The sequence below is a fragment of the Oncorhynchus keta genome, unplaced genomic scaffold (genome assembly GCF_023373465.1).
Source record: "Oncorhynchus keta strain PuntledgeMale-10-30-2019 unplaced genomic scaffold, Oket_V2 Un_contig_24136_pilon_pilon, whole genome shotgun sequence".
Classification (NCBI taxonomy): Eukaryota; Metazoa; Chordata; class Actinopteri; order Salmoniformes; family Salmonidae; genus Oncorhynchus; species Oncorhynchus keta.
Genome location: NW_026283740.1, coordinates 29,024 through 51,500, shown reverse-complemented (window position 1 = coordinate 51,500; position 22,477 = coordinate 29,024). Strand labels below are relative to the sequence as shown.

Below are 22,477 nucleotides of genomic sequence, written 5' to 3'. Positions count from 1 at the left end.
CCTGTTATATCCCTGTAGTACCCCTGTGGTATCCCTGTAGTACCCCTGTAATACCACTGTAGTACCCCTGTAGTACCCCTGAAATACCCCTGTAATACCCCTGTAGTATCCCTGTAGTATCCCTGTAGTACCCCTGTAATACCCCTGTAGTATCCCTGTAGTACCCCTGTTATACCCTGTAGTACCCTGTAATACCCCTGTTATACCCATGTAGTATCCCTTTAGTACCCCTGTAGTACCCCTGTTATACCCCTGTAATACCCCTGTAGTATCCCTGTAGTACCCCTGTAATACCCCTGTAGTACCCCTGTTATACCCCTGTAGTATCCCTGTAGTACCCCTGTAATACCCCTGTAGTACCCCTGTAATACCCCTGTTATATCCCTGTAGTACCCCTGTGGTATCTCTGTAGTACCCCTGTAATACCCCTGTAGTACCCCTGAAATACCCCTGTAATACCCCTGTAGTATCCCTGTAGTATCCCTGTAGTACCCCTGTAATACCCCTGTAGTATCCCTGTAGTACCCCTGTAATACCCCTGTTATACCCTTGTTATACCCCTGTAATACCCCTGTAGTACCCCTGTTATACCCCTGTAATACCCCTGTAGTATCCCTGTAGTACCCCTGTAATACCCCTGTTATACCCCTGTAGTATCCCTGTAGTACCCCTGTAATACCCCTGTAGTACCCCTGTAATACCCCTGTAGTATCCCTGTAGTACCCCTGTTATACCCCTGTAGTACCCCTGTAATACCCCTGTTATACCCCTGTTATACCCCTGTAATACCCCTGTAGTACCCCTGTTATACCCCTGTAATACCCCTGTAGTATCCCTGTAGTAGCCCTGTAATACCCCTGTTATACCCCTGTAATACCCCTGTAGTATCCCTGTAGTACCCCTGTTATACCCCTGTAGTACCCCTGTAATACCCCTGTTATACCCCTGTTATACCCCTGTAATACCCCTGTAGTACCCCTGTTATACCCCTGTAATACCCCTGTAGTATCCCTGTAGTACCCTGCAATACCCTGTTATACCCTGTAATACCCTGGAATACCCTGAAATACCCTGTAGTACCCTGTAATACCCCTGTTATACCCTGTAGTATCCCCTGTAGTACCCTGCAATGCCCTGTTATACCCCTGTAGTACCCCTGGAATACCCCTGAAATACCCTGTAAGTACCCCTGTAATACCCCTGTTATATCCCTGTAGTGCCCCTGTGGTATCCCTGTAGTACCCTGTAATACCCTGTAGTGCCCTGTAGTGCCCCTGAAATACCCCTGTATTACCCCTGTAGTATCCCTGTAGTACCCCTGTAATACCCCTGTAGTATCCCTGTAGTACCCCTGTTATACCCTTGTAGTACCCCTGTAATACCCCTGTTATACCCCTGTTATACCCCTGTAATACCCCTGTAGTACCCCTGTTATACCCCTGTAATACCCCTGTAGTATCCCTGTAATACCCCTGTAGTACCCCTGTAGTATCCCTGTAGTACCCCTGTAATACCCCTGTAGTACCCCTGTAATACCCCTGTTATATCCCTGTAGTACCCCTGTGGTATCCCTGTAGTACCCCTGTATCCCTGTAGTACCCCTGTAATACCCTGTTATACCCCTGTAGTATCCCTGTAGTACCCCTGCAATACCCCTGTAATACCCCTGTAGTATCCCTGTAGTACCCCTGTAATACCCCTGTTATACCCCTGTAGTATCCCTGTAGTACCCCTGTAATACCCCTGTAGTACCCCTGTAATACCCCTGTAGTATCCCTGTAGTACCCCTGTTATACCCCTGTAGTATCCCTGTAGTACCCCTGTTATACCCCTGTAGTACCCCTGTAATACCCCTGTTATACCCCTGTTATACCCCTGTAATACCCCTGTAGTACCCCTGTTATACCCCTGTAATACCCCTGTAGTATCCCTGTAGTACCCCTGTAATACCCCTGTTATACCCCTGTAGTATCCCTGTAGTACCCCTGCAATACCCCTGTTATACCCCTGTAGTACCCCTGGAATACCCCTGTTATACCCCTGTAGTATCCCTGTAGTACCCCTGCAATACCCCTGTTATACCCCTGTAGTACCCCTGGAATACCCCTGAAATACCCCTGTAGTACCCCTGTAATACCCCTGTTATACCCCTGTAGTATCCCTGTAGTATCCCTGTAGTACCCCTGTAATACCCCTGTTATATCCCTGTAGTACCCCTGGAATACCCCTGAAATACCCCTGTAGTACCCCTGTAATACCCCTGTTATACCCCTGTAGTATCCCTGTAGTATCCTTGTAGTACCCCTGTAATACCCCTGTAATACCCCTGAAATACCCCTGTAGTACCCCTGTAGTACCCCTGTTATACCCCTGTAGTATCCCTGTAGTACCCCTGTAATACCCCTGTAGTACCCCTGTAGTACCCCTGAAATGCCCCTCTAATACCCCTGTAGTATCCCTGTAGTACCCCTGTAGTATCCCTGTAGTACCCCTGTTATATCCCTGTAGTACCCCTGTGGTATCCCTGTAATACCCCTGTTATACCCCTGTAATACCCCTGTAGTATCCCTGTAGTACCCCTGTAGTATCCCTGTAGTACCCCTGTAATACCCCTGTAGTATCCCTGTAGTACCCCTGTTATACCCCTGTAGTACCCCTGTTATACCCCTGTAGTACCCCTGTAATACCCCTGTAGTATCTCTGTAGTACCCCTGTAATACCCCTGTAGTATCTCTGTAGTACCCCTGTAATACCCCTGTAGTATCTCTGTAGTACCCCTGTAGTACCCCTGTAGTATCCCTGTAATACCCCTGTAGTATCCCTGTAGTACCCCTGTAGTATCCCTGTAATACCCCTGTTATACCCTGTTATACCCCTGTAGTATCCCTGTAGTACCCCTGTAATACCCCTGTAGTACCCCTGTAGTACCCCTGAAATACCCCTGTAATACCCCTGTAGTATCCCTGTAGTACCCCTGTAGTATCCCTGTAGTACCCCTGTTATATCCCTGTAGTACCCCTGTGGTATCCCTGTAATACCCGTTATACCCCTGTAATACCCCTGTAGTATCCCTGTAGTACCCCTGTAGTATCCCTGTAGTACCCCTGTAATACCCCTGTAGTATCCCTGTAGTACCCCTGTTATACCCCTGTAGTACCCCTGTAATACCCCTGAAATACCCCTGTAGTACCACTGTAATACCCCTGAAATACCCCTGTAGTACCCCTGTAATACCCCTGAAATACCCCTGTAGTATCCCTGTAGTACCCCTGTAGTATCCCTGTAGTGTCCCTGTAGTATCCCTGTAGTATCCCTGTAGTACCCCTGTAGTATCCCTGTAGTATCCCTGTAATACCCCTGTAGTACCCCTGTTATACCCCTGTAGTACCCCTGTAGTATCCCTGTAGTACCCCTGTAATACCCCTGAAATACCCATGTAGTATCCCTGTAATACCCCTGTAGTATCCCTGTAGTACCCCTGTAATACCCCTGTAGTATCCCTGTAGTACCCCTGTAGTATCCCTGTAATACCCCTGTAGTATCCCTGTAGTATCCCCTGTAATACCCCTGTTGTACCCCTATAGTACCCCTGTAGTACCCCTTTTATACCCCTGTTATACCCCTGTAGTACCCCTGTAGTATCCCTGTAGTATCCCGGTTATACCCCTGTAATACCCCTGTAGTACCCCTGTAGTATCCCTGTAATACTCCTGTAGTACCCCTGTAGTACCCCTGTAGTTTCCATGTAGTATCCCTGTAGTATCCCTGTAATACTCCTGTAGTATCCCTGTAGTACCCCTGTAATACCCCTGTAGTATCCCTGTAGTATCCCTGTAATACCCCTGTCGTATCCCTGTAGTACCCCTGTATCATCCCTGTTATACCCCTGTAATACCCCTGTTATACCCCTATAGTACCCCTGTAGTACCCCTGTTATACCCCTGTAGTACCCCTGTAGTACCCCTGTAGTATCCCTGTAATACCCCTGTAATACCCCTGTAGTACCCCTGTAATACCCTGAAATACCCTGTAGTGCCCCTGTAATACCCTGTAGTATCCCTGTAGTACCCTGTATACCCTGAAATACCCTGTAGTATCCCTGTAATACCCTGTAGTAATACGCATCCCTGTTATACCCTGTAATACCCTGAAATACCCTGTAGTATCCCTGTAGTATCCCTGTAGTATCCCTGTAGTATACTGTAGTACCCTGTAATACCCTGTAGTATCCCTGTAATACCCCTGTTGTATCCCTGTAGTACCCCTGTTATATCCCCTGTAATACCCTGTGGTAGTATCCCTGTTATGCCCCTGTACCCTGTAGTATCCTGTAGTACCCTGTAATACCCTGTTAGTATCCCTGTAGTACCCTGTTATACCCCTGTAGTACCCTGTTATACCCTGTAGTGCCCCTGTAATGCCCTGAAATACCCCTGTAATACCACTGTAATACCCTGTAAATGCCCTGTAGTACCCTGTAATACCCCTGAAATACCCTGTAGTATCCCTGTAGTACCCCTGTAGTATCCCTGTAGTGTCCCTGTAGTATCCCTGTAGTATCCCTGTAGTACCCCTGTAGTATCCCTGTAGTATCCCTGTAATACCCCTGTAGTACCCCTGTTATACCCCTGTAGTACCCTGTAGTATCCTGTAGTATCCCTGTAGTACCCTGTAATACCCCTGTTATACCCCTGTAATGCCCTGTTATACCCCTGTAGTGCCCTGTAATACCCTGTTATACCCTGTAGTATCCTGTAATGCCCCTGTAGTATCCCTGTAATACCCTGTAATGCCCTGTTATGCCCTGTAATACCCTGTTATGCCTGTAGTATCCCTGTAATACCCTGTTATGCCCCTGTAGTATCCCTGTAGAATTCCTTCAATACCCTGTTATACCCCTATGGTACCCTGTATACCCTGTTATACCCTGTAGTACCCTGTAGTATCCTGTAGTATCCCGGTTATACCCTGTAATACCCCTGTAGTACCCCTGTAGTATCCCTGTAATACTCCTGTAGTACCCCTGTAGTACCCCTGTAGTTTCCATGTAGTATCCCTGTAATATCCCTGTAATACTCCTGTAGTATCCCTGTAGTACCCCTGTTATACCCCTGTAATACCCCTGTTATACCCCTGTAGTACCCCTGTAGTACCCCTGTAATACCCCTGTAGTACCCCTGTAGTACCCCTGTAGTGTCCCTGTAGTACCCCTGTTATACCCCTGTAGTATCCCTGTAGTATCCCTGTAATACTCCTCTAGTATCCCTGTAGTACCCCTGTAATACCCCAGTAGTGTCCCTATTATACCCCTGTTATACCCCTGTAATACCCCAGTAGTGTCCCAGTAATGTCCCTGTTATACCCCTGTAATTCCCATGTAGTAGACATTCTGATTCTAGAATGATTACCAGTAGATCTATTAAAATAGGTAGAATGATAGACATTCTGATTCTAGAATGATTACCAGTATATCTATTAAAATAGGTAGAATGATAGACACTCTGATTCTAGAATGATTACCAGTAGATCTATTAAAATAGGTAGAATGATAGACATTCTGATTCTAGAATGATTACCAGGAGATATATTAAAATAGGTAGAATGATAGACATTCTGATTCTAGAATGATTACCAGTAGATCTATTAAAATAGGTAGAATGATAGACATTCTGATTCTAGAATGATTACCAGGAGATATATTAAAATAGGTAGAATGATAGACATTCTGATTCTAGAATGATTACTAGTAGATCTATTAAAATAGGTAGAATGATAGACATTCTGATTCTAGAATGATTACCAGTATATCTATTAAAATAGGTAGAATGATAGACACTCTGATTCTAGAATGATTACCAGTAGATCTATTAAAATAGGTAGAATGATAGACATTCTGATTCTAGAATGATTACCAGGAGATATATTAAAATAGGTAGAATGATAGACATTCTGATTCTAGAATGATTACCAGTAGATCTATTAAAATAGGTAGAATGATAGACATTCTGATTCTAGAATGATTACCAGGAGATATATTAAAATAGGTAGAATGATAGACATTCTGATTCTAGAATGATTACCAGTAGATCTATTAAAATAGGTAGAATGATAGACATTCTGATTCTAGAATGATTACCAGTAGATCTATTAAAATGGGTAGAATGATAGACATTCTGATTCTAGAATGATTACCAGTAGATCTATTAAAATGGGTAGAATGATAGACATTCTGATTCTAGAATGATTACCAGTAGATCTATTAAAATGGGTAGAATGATAGACATTCTGATTCTAGAATGATTACCAGTAGATCTATTAAAATGGGTGGGAAAGTGAATATTTATCTGGTTTCGTTCTTTTAGTTGAGTGGATTCTGTAATCCAAACAGTCAGTGTAAACCAACCCTGGAATGGAGTCTCAGCTCCCTCCCTCGACCCCCTCTCTCTCACTGCCCCATGTCACAAAGCCACACCGTAATTATGTGCATAAATAAGAGTGTGTTGTGAGTGTGTTGTGAAGCTGGGCAATGGGCATTCATTTACTGTTTGGGGCTGGTATTCACACTCAGATTTCACACTTCTGTGACTTCAAGAAGGGAGCTTCAGGATGGAAGAAGAGGAATACAGGGGTTCTACCAAAGGAGTGTTTCTCTCCCTTGTCCCCTGTCTATGGATGGTAGAGAAGGAAGGGAGGGTTATTCAGCAGGTGCATATCACAGAGACACAGGGCTGAGTGGGCACTGAGACAGAGATGAGGAGGGGGGGGGGTCGCGTATAGAGCACACAAAGGGACCAGTGTTCTTTCTCTCTCTCTCTTTTGCCCTGACATACCCCCTACCCAAGCACCAAACCTCCAATACCCCCTCACCCCTCACCTAGTGCCCCACTCTGGACCACTCTCTCTGGGCTAGGGCTGGGGAGCACACAGGGGTCCCTCTTGAGCTAATGCACAGTCGCCTGCCTGTGTCCAGCCTCTCTTTCACACGTGTCTCAATGTGTGTGTGTGTGTGTGTGTGTGTGTGTGTGTGTGTGTGTGTGTGTGTGTGTGTGTGTGTGTTTAAAGCCTGCATTCCTGAGCTCGCTGAGCTGTAGCCGGGTGATTAATAGTAGCTAGCTGATTGTTTAAGAGCTGAATTCCTCAGGCCTGTTTTTCTCTACTCTCTTACACACAAAGAACTGACTGGTCAATCACAACACACAAATACCAGACAACCATGTTGTTTCTTATGTGGGATATTTCAATTATACCAAATATACAAGTGTGTAATGAGTTCTGGGGCTGTGTGTTATAGTCTGGGGCTGTGTTATAGTCGGGAGCTGTGTTATAGTCTGGGGCTGTGTGTGTTATAGTCTGGGGCTGTGTTATAGTCTGGGGCTGTGTTATAGTCTGGGGCAGTCTGGGGCTGTGTTATAGTCTGGGGCTGTGTTATAGTCTGGGGCTGTGTGTTATAGTCTGGGGCTGTGTTATAGTCTGGGACTGTGTGTGTTGTAGTCTGGGGCTGTGTGTGTTATAGTCTGGGACTGTGTGTGTTATAGTCTGGGGCTGTGTTATAGTCTGGGGCTGTGCTATAGTCTGGGGCTGTGTGTTATAGTCTGGGGCTGTGTTATAGTCTGGGGCTGTGTTATAGTCTGGGGCTGTGTTATAGTCTGGGGCTGTGTTATAGTCTGGGGCTGTGTTATAGTCTGGGACTGTGTGTGTTGTAGTCTGGGGCTGTGTTATAGTCTGGGGCTGTGTGTGTTATAGTCTGGGGCTGTGTTATAGTCTGGGGCTGTGTTATAGTCTGGGGCTGTGTTATAGTCTGGGACTGTGTGTGTTGTAGTCTGGGGCTGTGTGTGTTATAGTCTGGGGCTGTGTGTGTTATAGTCTGGGACTGTGTGTTATAGTCTGGGGCTGTGTGTGTTGTAGTCTGGGGCTGTGTGTGTTATAGTCTGGGGCTGTGTGTTATAGTCTGGGGCTGTGTGTGTATAGTCTGGGGCTGTGTTATAGTCTGGGACTGTGTGTGTTATAGTCTGGGGCTGTGTGTGTTATAGTCTGGGGCTGTGTGTGTTATAGTCTGGGGCTGTGTGTGTTTATAGTCTGGGGCTGTGTGTGTTGTAGTCTGGGGCTGTGTGTGTTATAGTCTGGGGCTGTGTGTGTTATAGTCTGGGGCTGTGTGTGTTATAGTCTGGGGCTGTGTTATAGTCTGGGACTGTGTGTGTTATAGTCTGGGGCTGTGTTATAGTCTGGGACTGTGTGTGTTGTAGTCTGGGACTGTGTGTGTTATAGTCTGGGGCTGTGTTATAGTCTGGGGCTGTGTGTGTTATAGTCTGGGGCTGTGTGTGTTATAGTCTGGGGCTGTGTTATAGTCTGGGACTGTGTGTGTTATAGTCTGGGGCTGTGTGTGTTATAGTCTGGGGCTGTGTGTGTTATAGTCTGGGGCTGTGTGTGTTATAGTCTGGGGCTGTGTGTGTTGTAGTCTGGGGCTGTGTGTGTTATAGTCTGGGGCTGTGTGTGTTATAGTCTGGGGCTGTGTGTGTTATAGTCTGGGGCTGTGTTATAGTCTGGGACTGTGTGTGTTATAGTCTGGGGCTGTGTTATAGTCTGGGACTGTGTGTGTTTGTATAGTCTGGGACTGTGTGTGTTATAGTCTGGGGCTGTGTGTGTTATAGTCTGGGGCTGTGTGTGTTGTAGTCTGGGACTGTGTGTGTTATAGTCTGGGGCTGTGTGTTACAGTCTGGGGCTGTGTGTGTTATAGTCTGGGGCTGTGTGTGTTATAGACTGGGGCTGTGTGTTATAGTCTGGGGCTGTGTGTTATAGTCTGGGGCTGTGTTATAGTCTGGGACTGTGTGTGTTATAGTCTGGGGCTGTGTGTGTTATAGTCTGGGGCTGTGTTATAGTCTGGGGCTGTGTGTTATAGTCTGGGGCTGTGTGTGTTATAGTCTGGGGCTGTGTGTTATAGTCTGGGGCTGTGTGTGTTATAGTCTGGGGCTGTGTGTGTTATAGTCTGGGGCTGTGTTATAGTCTGGGGCTATGTGTGTTATAGTCTGGGGCTGTGTTATAGTCTGGGACTGTGTGTGTTGTAGTCTGGGGCTGTGTGTGTTATAGTCTGGGGCTGTGTGTGTTGTAGTCTGGGGCTGTGTGTGTTATAGTCTGGGACTGTGTGTGTTGTAGTCTGGGGCTGTGTGTGTTATAGTCTGGGGCTGTGTGTGTTATAGTCTGGGGCTGTGTTATAGTCTGGGGCTGTGTGTGTTATAGTCTGGGGCTGTGTTATAGCCTGGGACTGTGTGTGTTGTAGTCTGGGGCTGTGTGTGTTATAGTCTGGGGCTGTGTGTGTTATAGTCTGGGGCTGTGTTATAGTCTGGGGCTGTGTGTGTTATAGTCTGGGGCTGTGTTATAGTCTGGGACTGTGTGTGTTGTAGTCTGGGGCTGTGTGTGTTATAGTCTGGGGCTGTGTGTGTTATAGTCTGGGGCTGTGTTATAGTCTGGGACTGTGTGTGTTATAGTCTGGGGCTGTGTGTTAGGAGATCAGAGGCAGAAGCTGCTGTCAGAACTATTTCAGTCACACTGCTCACCCTGTGTGTGTGTGTGTGTGTGTGTGTGTGTGTGTGTGTGTGTGTGTGTGTGTGTGTGTGTGTGTGTGTGTGTGTGTGTGTGTGTGTGTGTGTGTGTGTGTTCAGTGTGTGTGTGTGTGTGTGTGTGTGTGTGTGTGTGTGTGTGTGTGTGTGTGTGTGTGTGTGTGTGTGTGTGTGTGTGTATTTAGTGCAGACAGAAGGCATTCAGGTGGAATAATGGAAGCTCAGTGTGTGAGGGGTCTGCAGGTTACACCAGGAATTCAGGACACTGAAATACTATCCATCTCTCTCTGTCTCTTTCTCTCTTTATGTGCCTCTGTCTCTCTTTCCCTCTGTCTCTCTGTCTATTTCTGTCTCTCTCTTTCTCTCTGTCTCTCTGTCTCTTTCTGTCTCTCTCTTTCTCTCTGTCTTTCTCTCTCTTTCTCTCTCTCTCTTTCTCTCTGTCTCTCTCTCTCTTTCTGTCTCTCTCTTTCCATCTCTCTCTGTCTATTTCTGTCTCTCTTTCTCTCTGTCTCTCTCTCTCTTTCTGTCTCTCTATGTCCCTCTGTCTCTGTCTATTTCTGTCTCTCTATTTCTCTGTCTCTCTCTTTCCCTCTGTCTCTGTCTATTTCTGTCTCTCTCTCTCTTTCTCCGTCTCTCTCTTTCCTTCTGTCTCTGTCTATTTCTGTCTCTCTCTTTCTCTCTGTCTCTCTCTCTCTCTCTCTCTTTCTGTCTCTCTATGTCCCTCTGTCTCTGTCTATTTCTGTCTCTCTCTATTTCTCTGTCTCTCTCTTTCCCTCTGTCTCTGTCTATTTCTGTCTCTCTCTATTTCTGTCTCTCTCTCTTTCTCTCTGTCTCTTTCTGTTTCTGTCTCTCTATGTCCCTTGTCTCTGTCTCTCTCTATTTCTCTGTCCCTCTTTCCCTCTGTCTCTGTCTATTTCTGTCTCTCTATTTCTCTGTCTCTCTCTTTCCCTCTGTCTCTTTCTGTCTATTTCTGTCTCTCTCTTTCTGTCTCTCTATGTCCCTCTGTCTCTGTCTATTTCTGTCTCTCTATTTCTCTGTCTATTTCTCTCTTTCCCTCTGTCTCTGTCTATTTCTGTCTCTCTCTATTTCTCTGTCTCTCTCTTTCTCTCTGTTTCTTTCTGTTTGTATGTCTCTCTCTCAATGTTCAATTCAATTAATTTATTGGCATGTGAAATGTATGTTTAGATTGACAACACAAGAAAATAGATAATAAACATCAAAATGAACAGTAATCATTACACTCACAAAAAGACTCAAGGAATATAGACATTTCAAATGTCATATTATGGCGTTGTACAGTGTTGTGATGGCACATTGTGGTATTTCACCCAATAGATATGAGAGATTATCAAAATTGGATTTGTTTTCGAATTCTTTGTGGGTTTGTGTAATCTGAGGGGAAATATGTGTCTCTAATATCATCATACATTTTGGCAGGAGGTTAGGAAGTGCAGCTCAGTTACCACCTCATTTTGTGGGCAGTGAGCACATAGCCTGTCTTCTCTTTGAGAGCCATGTCTGCCTACGGCGGCCTTTCTCAATAGCAAGGCTATGCTCACTGAGTCTGTACATAGTCAAAGCTTGCCTTAGGTTTGGGTCAGTCACAGTGGTCAGGTATTCTACCACTGTGTACTCTCTGTTTAGGGCCAAATAACATTCTAGTTTGCTCTGTTTTTTTGTTTGTTAATTCTGTCTCTCTCTCTCTCTCTCTCTCTCTCTCTCTCTCTCTCTCTCTCTCTCTCTCTCTCTCTCTCTCTCTCTCTCTCTCTCTCTCTCCCCACCCACTCCTAGCACCCAGTCTCATCGCAGGTGATAAATGACCACTTTGATTATTGGTACTCTAATGGTGTCACAGTGAGATATCTATGTATCCAGACCCATCCTTACTGCCAGGGAGATAAAGCCAACACCTCCCTCTGTATTGATGGCTGTTTGGGTGTTTGGATTCAGAACTGGCCAATGAGCATTCTCGCCTCCGTATCCCGGCGCTGTGTTGCCATGGACTCTGGAATTTGATTCGATGGTGAACTGTAGTCTCCTCCCCGTTTACTAGTTATTCACTGTAGTAAAACACTCAATAGAGGATTTCAGAAATTCTGCCCAAAAACGAGTTTATATAATTTTTTTGCGTGTGTTCTTGTGTCCGTATCTATTAACACACAGTCTGAATAATCAGTAATCCATCGTCCCTGACCCCTGTGTGTACAGTACATCTAGTATGGTTACCCCCCCAACCCCGCTTGTGCCTCTCTGAGTGTTAATATTTCCAGAGGGGCCGGAGGAGCCCAGGTGAGGGGGTAAATGGTTCATGTTTTAAATGAGGAATCTCACAGGTCCTGGGAGCCTCCCACATTCATTCATGCAGCCGTCTCCTCTGCTGTGCTGATATGTGGTGGTGTTTGTCAGCAGTATACAGCTGTGAGTGGAGTGCCCTAATGTGTCACATATTAGTGTGGTGGGAAGTTAATTTGTGATGAGTGTAACTTCATTAACCTGTAGAACTACAGAGCAGAGATGTGAGAAGAGGATAAGTAGAGTGATGGTTCTCCCCACACTGTATTTAAACAGTAGTCTCTCTCTCTCTCTCTCTCTCTCTCTCTCTCTCTCTCTCTCTCTCTCTCTCTCTCTCTCTCTCTCTCAATTAAATTCAATTCAATTCAATTCAAGGGCTTTATTGGCATGGAAACATGTGTTAACATTGCCAAAGCAAGAGAGGTAGATAATATATAAAGTGAAATAAACAATAAAAATTAACAGTAAACTTTACACATACAGAAGTTTCAAAACAATAAAGACATTACAAATGTCATATTATATATAGTGTTTTAACAATGTACATGTCTCTCTCTCTCTCTGTCTCTCTCTGTCTGTCTGTCTCTCTCTCTCTCTCTCTCTGGTTGTCCTTTTCTTGTGGCAACAGGTCACACATCTTGCTGCTGTAATGTCACACTGAGGTATCTCACCCAGTAGATATGGGAGTTTTTCAAAAGTTTGTTTTTCACATTCTTTGTGGGTCTGTGTAATCTGAGGGAAATATGTCTCTCTAATATGGTCATACATTTAGCAGGAGGTTAGGGAGTGCAGCTCAGTTTCCACCTCATTTTGTGGGCAGTGAGCACATAGCCTGTCTGCTCTTGAGAGCCATGTCTGCCTACGGCGGCCTTTCTCAATATCAAGTCTATGCTCAATGAGTCTGTACATAGTCAAAGCTTTCCTTAAGTTTGGGTCAGTCACAGTGGTCAGGTATTCTGTCAATGTGTACTCTCTTTTAGGGCCAAATAGCATTCTAGTTTGCTCAGTTTTTTTGTTAATTTTTTCCAATGTGTCAAGTAATTATCTTTTGTTTTCTCATGATTTGCTTGGGTCTAATTGTGTTGCTGTCCTGGGGCTCTGTGGGGTGTGTTTGTGTTTGTGAACAGAGCCCCAGGACCAGCTTGCTTAAGGGACTCTTCTCTAGGTTCATCTCTCTGTAGGTGATGGCTTTGTTATGGAAGGTTTGGGAATAACTTCCTTTTAGGTGGTTGTAGAATTTACGGCTCTTTTCTGGATTTTGATAATTAGTGGGTATCGGCCTAATTCTGCCCTGCATGCATTATTTGGTGTTTTACGTTGTACACGGAGGATATTTTTGCAGAATTCTGCATGCAGAGTCTCAATTTGGTGTTTGTCCCATTTTGTGAAGTCTTGGTTGGTGAGCGGACCCCAGACCTCACAACCATAAAGGAGCAATGGGTTCTATAACTGATTCAAGTATTTTTAGCCAGATCTAGTGGTATGTTGAATGTTATGTTCCTTTTGATGGCATAGAAGACCCTTCTTGCCTTGTTTCTCAGATCGTTCACAGCTTTGTGGAAGTTACCTGTGGCGCTGATGTTTAGGTCGAGTATGTATAGTTTTTGTGTTCTCTTGGGCAACGGTGTCTAGATGGAATTTGTGGGTCCTGGTGACTGGACCTTTTTTGAACACCATTATTTTGGTCTTACTGAAATTTACTGTCAGGGCCCAGGTCTGGCATAATCTGTGCAGAAGATCTAGGGTGCTGCTGTGGCCCTCCTTGGTTGGTGACAGAAGCACCAGATCATCAGCAAACAGTGACATTTGACTTCAGATTATAGTAGGTTGAGGTATATGTGTTTTTTGCCATCTACACTTGTTGTTTGTGTACATGGATTTTATAAAGTTGTATGTTTCAACCAACTCCACGTTCCATCAGTTTATAAAGCAGACCCTCATGCCAGAATTCAGTTTGTAAAGCAGACCCTCATGCCAAATTCAGTTTGTAAAACAGACCCTCATGCCAGAATTCAGTTTTGTATAGCAGACCCTCATGCCAAATTCAGTTTGTATAGCAGACCCTCATGCCAAATTCAGTTTGTAAAGCAGACCCTCATGCCAAATTCAGTTTGTAAAGCAGACCCTCATGCCAAATTCAGTTTGTATAGCAGACCCTCATGCCAAATTCAGTTTGTAAAAGCAGACCCTCATGCCAAATTCAGTTTGTATAGCAGACCCTCATGCCAAATTCAGTTTGTATAGCAGACCCTCATGCCAAATTCCAGTTTGTATAGCAGACCCTCATGCCAAATTCAGTTTGTATAGCAGACCCTCATGCCAAATTCAGTTTGTAAAGCAGACCCTCATGCCAAATTCAGTTTGTATGGCAGACCCTCATGCCAAATTCAGTTTGTATAGCAGACCCTCATGCCAAATTCAGTTTGTATAGCAGACCCTCATGCCAAATTCAGTTTGTAAAGCAGACCCTCATGCCAAATTCAGTTGTATAGCAGACCCTCATGCCAAATTCAGTTTGTATAGCAGACTCTCATGACAAATTGTGTCAAATGCTTTTTTGAAATCAACAGCATGACTTTGCCTTTGTTTTAGTTTGTTTGTTCAAACCAGGGGGAATATGTGGTCTGTCATTGCTGTAATTTGAGTAAAAATTCAATTGACATTTGCTCAGTATATTGTTTTCATTGAGAAAATGTACGAGTCTGCTGTTAATGATAATGCAGAGGATTTTCCCAAGGTTGCTGTTGGGGTCAAATTTGTCTCCATTTTTGTCTTTCTTTCTCAGGGGTCTAATGTGTATGAGGTCATCACCCCACCACCTTCAGGGACCATGCCCTGTCTCCATAGCAACTTCTGGCCCCAGGTTGGCCCAGAGTGAGTGTGGGTCAAACCAGGCCTGAGCAGGCCTGACGTGGACCAGACCAGGCTGAGGTGGGCCCGAAGCAGGCCAGAGTGAGTGTGGGTCAAACCAGGCCTGAGCAGGCCTGACGTTGACCAGACCAGGCTGAGGTGGGCCCGAAGCAGGCCAGAGTGAAGCAGAGACATCATGCACCAGCTGTTTGGCCTGGTTCTCGGCCAGAGGGACCTGTCGCGGGCCGGAGACCTCTTCTCCCTGGAAGACTCGGAGATAGAGGACTGTCTCTCACAGGCCCTGGAGGAAATCAAGGCTATCTCCTGCTCTCCTGTGAGTAACCCTTACCTACCCATCCATTCACACACAAATACATGACGGTGTCTTTGATGTACTAGAGGAGGTCAAAGGTATCTATTGCTCTCTTGTAAGTTGCCTATGCATGCATGCACACAAACATGCACAGCCATGCATAGGCAAACACACACACACACTACTTATGGCAGGTGTGTCTCTTGAGACTGTTCACTGAAAACAGATCTGATATGATGCCTATCCTCTACAGGTCTCCTCATTTCCCATCAACACAGTCAGTCTCTCAGTCATCGTTTAACTAAAGAATGAACGAGTCTGCAGCTGAATGTAACCCAACAGCTCACGGTCTAGATGGGTCTAGATGGGGTCTAGATGGGGCCAGCGTATTCAGACACGGTCTAGATGGGGTCTAGATGGGGCCTAGATGGGGTCTAGATTGGGTCTAGATGGGGTCTAGATGGGGGCGTGTATTCCGGCACGGTCTAGATGGGTTCTAGATGGGGTCTAGATGGGGCCTAGATGGTCTGGATGGGGTCTAGATGGGGTCTAGATGGGGCCAGCATATTCCGCCTCTAGATGGGGTCTAGATGGGGGTCTAGATGGGGGTCTAGATGGGGCCAGCATATTCAGACACGGTCTAGATGGGGGCGTATTCAGATGGGGTCTGATGGGGTCTAGATGGGGCCAGCGTATTCCGGACACGGTCTAGATGGGGCTAGATTCCCAGTCTAGACACGGTCTAGATGGGGCAAGCGTATTCCAGACACGGTCTAGATGGGGTCTAGATGGGGCCAGCGTATTCCGGGCCACGGTCTAGATGGGGTCTAGATGGGGTCTAGATGGGGCCGCGTATTCCGACACGGCCTAGATGGGGCCTAGATGGGGCCAGCGTATTCAGACACGGCCTAGATGGGGCCTAGATGGGGCCAGCGTGTTTCGAACACGGTCTAGATGGGGCCGCGTATTCAGACACGGTCTAGATGGGGTCTAGATGGGGCCAGCATATTCAGACACGGTCTAGATGGTTTCTAGATGGGGCCTAGATGGGGCCTAGATGGGGCACGGGGTCTAGATGGGGGTCTAGATGGGGCCAGCATATTCAGACACGGTCTAGATGGGGTCTAGATGGGGGTCTAGATGGGGTCTAGATGGGGCCAGCGTATTCAGGCACGGTCTAGATGGGGCAGCGTATTCAGACACGGTCTAGATGGGGTCTAGATGGGGCCAGCGTATTCAGACACGGTCTAGATGGGGTCTAGATGGGGCCAGCGTATTCAGACCACGGTCTAGATGGGGTCTGGATGGGGCCAGCGTATTCCGGAACACGGCCTAGATGGGCTGGGTGGGGCCAGCGTGTTGAACACGGTCTAGATGGGGCCAGCGTATTCAGACCTGGGTCAGATGGGGTCTAGATGGGGTCTATTCAGACACGGTCTAGATGGGGTCTAGATGGGGCCAGCGTATTCAGACACGGTCTAGATGGGGTCTAGATGGGGCCAGCGTATTCCGAACACGGCCTAGATGGGGTCTAGATGGGGGCCAGCGTATTCCAGGCACGATCTAGATGGGGCGCGTATTCAGACACGGTCTAGATGGGGTCTAGATGGGGCCGGCGTATTCAGACACGGTCTAGATGGGGTCTAGATGGGGTCTAGATGGGGCCAGCGTATTCCAGACACGGTCTAGATGGGGTAGATGGGGCCAGCGTATTCAGACACGGCCTAGATAGGGTCTAGATGGGGCCAGCGTATTCAGACACGGTCTAGATGGGGCCAGCGTGTTGAACACGGTCTAGATGGGGCCTAGATGGGGCCAAGCGTATTCAGGCACGGTCTAGATGGGGCCAGCGTATTCGGGTGGTCTAGATGGGGTCTAGATGGGCCAGCATATTCCCGAACACGGTCTAGATGGGGGTGCAGATGGGGCCAACGTGTTCAGACACGGTCTAGATGGGGTCTAGATGAGGGCCAGCGTATTCCAGACACTGACTAGATGGGGCCAGCCTGACACGGTCTAGATGGGGCCAGCGTGTTCAGACACGCGTCTGGATGGGGCCAGCATATTCAGACACGGTCTAGATGGGGCCAGCGTATTCAGACACGGTCTAGATGGTCTAGATGGGGACAGCGTATTCCGACACGGTCTAGATGGGGCCTAGATGGGGCCAGCTTATTCGGACCTGCGGTCTAGATGGGGTTTAGATGGGGCCAGCGTATTCAGACACGGTCTAGATGGGGTCTAGATGGGGTCTAGATGGGGTCTAGATGGGGCCAGCGATTTCGGGCACGGTCTAGATGGGGTCTAGATGGGGTCTAGATGGGGACGCGTATTCAGACACGGTCTAGATGGGCAGCGTAGTTCGGGCACGGTCTAGATGGGGTAAGATGGGAGGTCTAGATGGGGTCTAGATGGGGCCAGCTTATTCAGACACGGTCTAGATGCGGTCTAGATGGGGTCTAGATGTCAGATGGGGTCTAGATGGGGCCAACATATTCAGACCTTACGGTCACAAATGGGGTCTAGATGGGCCAGCTTATTCAGACACGGTCTAGGTGGGGTCTAGATGGGGTCCGATGGGGTCTAGATGGGGTCTAGATGGGGCCAGCTTATTCAGACACGGTCTAGATGGGGTCTAGATGGGGTCTAGATGGGGTCTAGATGGGGCCAGCATGTTCAGACGGTCTAGATGGGGCCATCTTATTCAGACACGGTCTAGATGGGGTCTAGATGGGGTCTAGATGGGGCCAGCGTATTCCAGACACGGTCTAGATGGGGTCTAGATGGGGTCACAAATGGGGCCAGCTTATTCAGACATGGTCTAGATGGGGTCTAGATGGGGTCTAGATGGGGCCAGCGTATTCAGACACTGTCTAGATGGGGCCAGCGTATTCAGACACGGTCTAGATGGGGTCTAGATGGGGACAGCGTATTGGGGTCTAGATGGGGTCTAGATGGGGCCAGCCTATTCAGACACGGTCTACATGGGGCCAGCGTATCAGACACGGTCTAGATGGGGTTTAGATGGGGTCTAGATGGGGCCAGCGTATTCAGACACGGTCTAGATGGGGTCTAGATGGGGTCCACAGATGGGGCCAGCGTATTTCAGACACGGTCTAGATGTGGTCTAGATGGGGCCAGCTTATTCAGACACGGTCTAGATGGGGTTTAGATGGGGCCAGCGTATTCCGACACGGTCTAGATGGGGTCTAGATGGGGCCAGGCGTATTCCGGAGCACGGTCTAGATGGGGTCTAGATGGGGCCAGCTTATTCAGACACGGTCTAGATGGGAGGGTCTAGATGGGGTGTAGATGGGGCCAGCGTATTCCAGACACGGTCTAGATGGGGTCTAGATGGGGCCAGCGGATTCAGACTACGGTCTAGATGGGGCCAGCGTATTCAGACACGGTCTAGATGGGGTCTAGATGGGGCCAGCGTATTCAGACACGGTCTAGATGGGGTCTAGATTCAGACACGGTCTAGATGGGGCCAGCGTATTCAGACACGGTCTAGATGGGGGTCTAGATGGGGCCAGCGTATTCAGACACGGTCTAGATGGGGCCTCTTATCAGACACGGTCTAGATGGGGCCAGCGTATTCAGACACGGTCTAGATGGGGTCTAGATGGGGTCTAGATGGGGCCATATTCAGACACGGTCTAGATGGGGCAAGCTTATTCAGACACGGTCTAGATGGGGTCTAGATGGGGCCAGCTTGTTCAGACTTACACGGTCTGATGGGGTCTAGATGGGGTCTAGATGGGGCCAGCTTATTCAGACACGGTCTGGATGGGGTCCGTGGGACCAGCTTATTCAGACACGGCCTAGATGGGGTCTAGATGGGGTCTAGATGGGGCCAGCGTATTCAGACACGGTCTAGATGGGGCCAGCATATTCAGGGTCAGATGGGGTCTATTCAGATGGGGTCTAGATGGGGCCAGCGTATTCAGACACGGCCTAGATGGGGTCTAGATGGGGTCTAGATGGGGCCAGCGTATTCAGACACAGTCTAGATGGGGCCAGCATATTCAGACACGGTCTGGATGGGTCTAGATGGGGCCAGCATATTCAGACACGGCCTAGATGGGGTCTAGATGGGGGTCTAGATGGGGCCAGCGTATTCAGACACAGGTGGGGCCAGCATAGATCTGAATGGGGTCTAGATGGTTGTGTTCTGACACGGTCTAGATGGGGGTCTAGATGGGGTCTAGATGGGGCCATCTTATTCAGACACGGTCTAGATGGGGCCAGCTTATTCAGACACGGTCTAGATGGGGTCTAGATGGGGTCTAGATGGGGCCATCTTATTCAGACACGGTCTAGATGGGGTCTAGATGGGGTCTACATGGGGTCTAGATGGGGTCTAGATGGGGCCAGCTTATTCAGACACGGTCTAGATGGGGTCTAGATGGGGGTCCAGCTTATTCAGACACACGGGGTCTAGATGGGGCCAGCTTAGATCCGATGGGGGCCAGCGTATTCAGGTCTAGATGGGGGCCAGCATATTCAGACACGGCTAGATGGGGTCTACATGGTCTAGATGGGGTCTAGATGGGGCCAGCTTATTCAGACACGGCCTAGATGGGGTCTAGATGGGGTCTAGATGGGCCAGCTAGACACAGCCCAGATGGGGCCAGCATATTCAGACACGGTCTAGATGGGGTCTAGATGGGACCAGCTTATTCAGACACGGTCTAGATGGGGCCCAGATGGGGCCAGCGTATTCAGACACGGTCTAGATGGGGCCAGCATATTCAGACACGGTCTAGATGGGGTCTAGATGGGGTCTAGATGGGGTCTAGATGGGGTCTAGATGGGGCCAGACACGGCTCCAGATGGGGGCCAGATTCACGGTCTAGATGGGGTCCAGATGGGGTCTAGATGGGGCCATCTTATTCGGGGTCTAGATGGGGTCTAGATGGGATAGTCTAGATGGGGCCAGCTTATTCAGACACGTCCAGAGGGTCCAGATGGGGTCCAGATGGGGTCAGATGGGGCCAGCTCAGACACGGGCTAGATGGGGTCTAGATGGGGTCTACATGGGGTCTAGATGGGGTCTAGATGGGGCCAGCTTATTCAGACACGGTCTAGATGGGTTCTAGATGGGGTCTAGATGGGGCCAGCTTATTCAGACACGGTCTAGATGGGGTCTAGATGGGGCCAGCTATTCAGACAGGTCTAGATGGGGTCTAGATGGGGTCTAGATGGGGCCAGATGGGGTCTAGATGGGGTCTAGATGGGGTCTAGATGGGGTCTAGATGGGGCCAGCATATTCAGACACGGTCTAGATGGGGTCCAGATGGGGTCTAGTGATGGGTCTAGATGGGGTCTAGATGGGGCCAGCTTATTCAGATTCTGGGGTCTACACAGATGGGGTCTAGATGGGGTCTAGATGGGGTCCAGATGGGGTCTAGATGGGGTCTAGATGGGGCCAGATTATTCCAGACACGGTCTAGATGGGGTCTAGATGGGGTCTAGATGGGGCCAGCTTATTCAGACACGGTCTAGATGGGGGTCTAGATGGGGCCCTAGATGGGCCAGCTTATTCTGACATGGATGGCCCAGATGGGGTCTAGATGGGGCCAGCTTATCTCAGACACTGTCTAGATGGGGTCTAGATGGGGTCTAGATGGGCCCAGATGGGGTCTAGATGGGGCCAGCTTATTCAGACACTGGTCTAGATGGGGTCTAGATGGGGCCATATTCAGACACAGGTCTAGATGGGGTCTAGATGGGGTCTAGATGGGGCCAGATTATTCAGACACTGTCAGATGGGGTCTCTAGATGGGGTCTAGATGGGGCCAGCTTATTCAGACACGGTCTAGATGCGGTCTAGATGGGGTCTAGATGGGGTCTAGATGAGGCCAGCTTATTCAGACACGGTCTAGATGGGGTCTAGATGGGGTCTAAATGGGGCCATCTTATTCAGACACGGTCTAGATGGGGCCAGCATATTCTGACATGTTCTAGATGGGGTCTAGATGGGGTCTAGATGGGGCCAGCTTATTCAGACACGGTCTAGATGGGGTCTAGATGGGGTCTAGATGGGGTCTAGATGAGGCCAGCTTATTCAGACACGGTCTAGATGGGGTCTAGATGGGGTCTAGATGGGGCCAGCTTATTCAGACACGGTCTAGATGGGGTCTAGATGGGTTCTAGATGAGGCCAGCTTATTCAGACACGGTCTAGATGGGGTCTAGATGGGGTCTAAATGGGGCCATCTTATTCAGACACGGTCTAGATGGGGCCAGCATATTCAGACACAGCTTAGATGGGGTCTAGATGGGGCCAGCTTATTCAGACACGGTCTAGATGGGGTCTAGATGGGGTCTAGATGGGGTCTAGATGGGGCCAGCTTATTCAGACACGGTCTAGATGGGGTCTAGATGGGGTCTAGATGGGGCCAGCTTATTCAGACACGGTCTAGATGGGGTCTAGATGGGGTCTAGATGGGGTCTAGATGGGGCCAGCTTATTCAGACACATTCTAGATGGGGTCTAGATGGGGTCTAGATGGGGTCTAGATGGGGCCAGATTATTCAGACACTGTCTAGATGGGGTCTAGATGGGGTCTCTTATTCAGACACGGTCTAGATGGGGCCTAGATGGGGTCTAGATGGGGTCTAGATGGGGTCTAGATGGGGCCATCTTATTCAGACACGGTCTAGATGGGGCCAGCATATTCAGACACGGTCTAGATGGGGTCTAGATGGGGTCTAGATGGGCCAGTGGGGTCTAGATGGGGCCAGCTTATTCTGACATGATGGGGTCTAGATGGGGTCTAGATGGGGCCAGCTTATTCAGACACGGTCTAGATGGGGTCTAGATGGGGTCTAGATGGGGTCTAGATGAGGCCAGCTTATTCAGACACGGTCTAGATGGGGTCTAGATGGGGTCTAAATGGGGCCATCTTATTCAGACACGGTCTAGATGGGGCCAGCATATTCTCAGACACAGCTTAGATGGGGTCTAGATGGGGCCAGCTTATTCAGACACGGTCTAGATGGGGTCTAGATGGGATGGGGTCTAGATGGGGCCAGCTTATTCAGACACGGTCTAGATGGGGTCTAGATGGGGTCTAGATGGGGTTCTTATTCAGACACAGTCTAGATGGGTCTAGATGGGGTCTAGATGGGGCCAGATTATTCAGACACTGTCTAGATGGGTCTAGATGGGGTCTAGATGGGGCCAGCTTATTCAGACACGGTCTAGATGGGTTCTAGATGGGGTCTAGATGGGGCCAGCTTATTCAGACACGGTCTAGATGGGGTCTAGATGGGGTCTAGATGGGGTCTAGATGGGGCTTTATTCAGACACGGTCTAGATGGGGCCAGCATATTCAGACACGGTCTAGATGGGGTCCAGGATGGGGGTCTAGATGGGGTCTAGATGGGGCCAGCTTATTCAGACACAGTCTAGATGGGGTCTAGATGGGGTCTAGATGGGGTCTAGATGGGGCCAGCTTATTC

General features: G+C 48.4%; 1 pseudogene; it reads left to right on the top strand.

Annotated features, from left to right (window-relative positions):
• The window catches only part of LOC127921957 (ventricular zone-expressed PH domain-containing protein-like), a 51,555-nt pseudogene that overhangs the window by 11,525 nt on the left and 17,553 nt on the right, over nt 1-22,477 (top strand).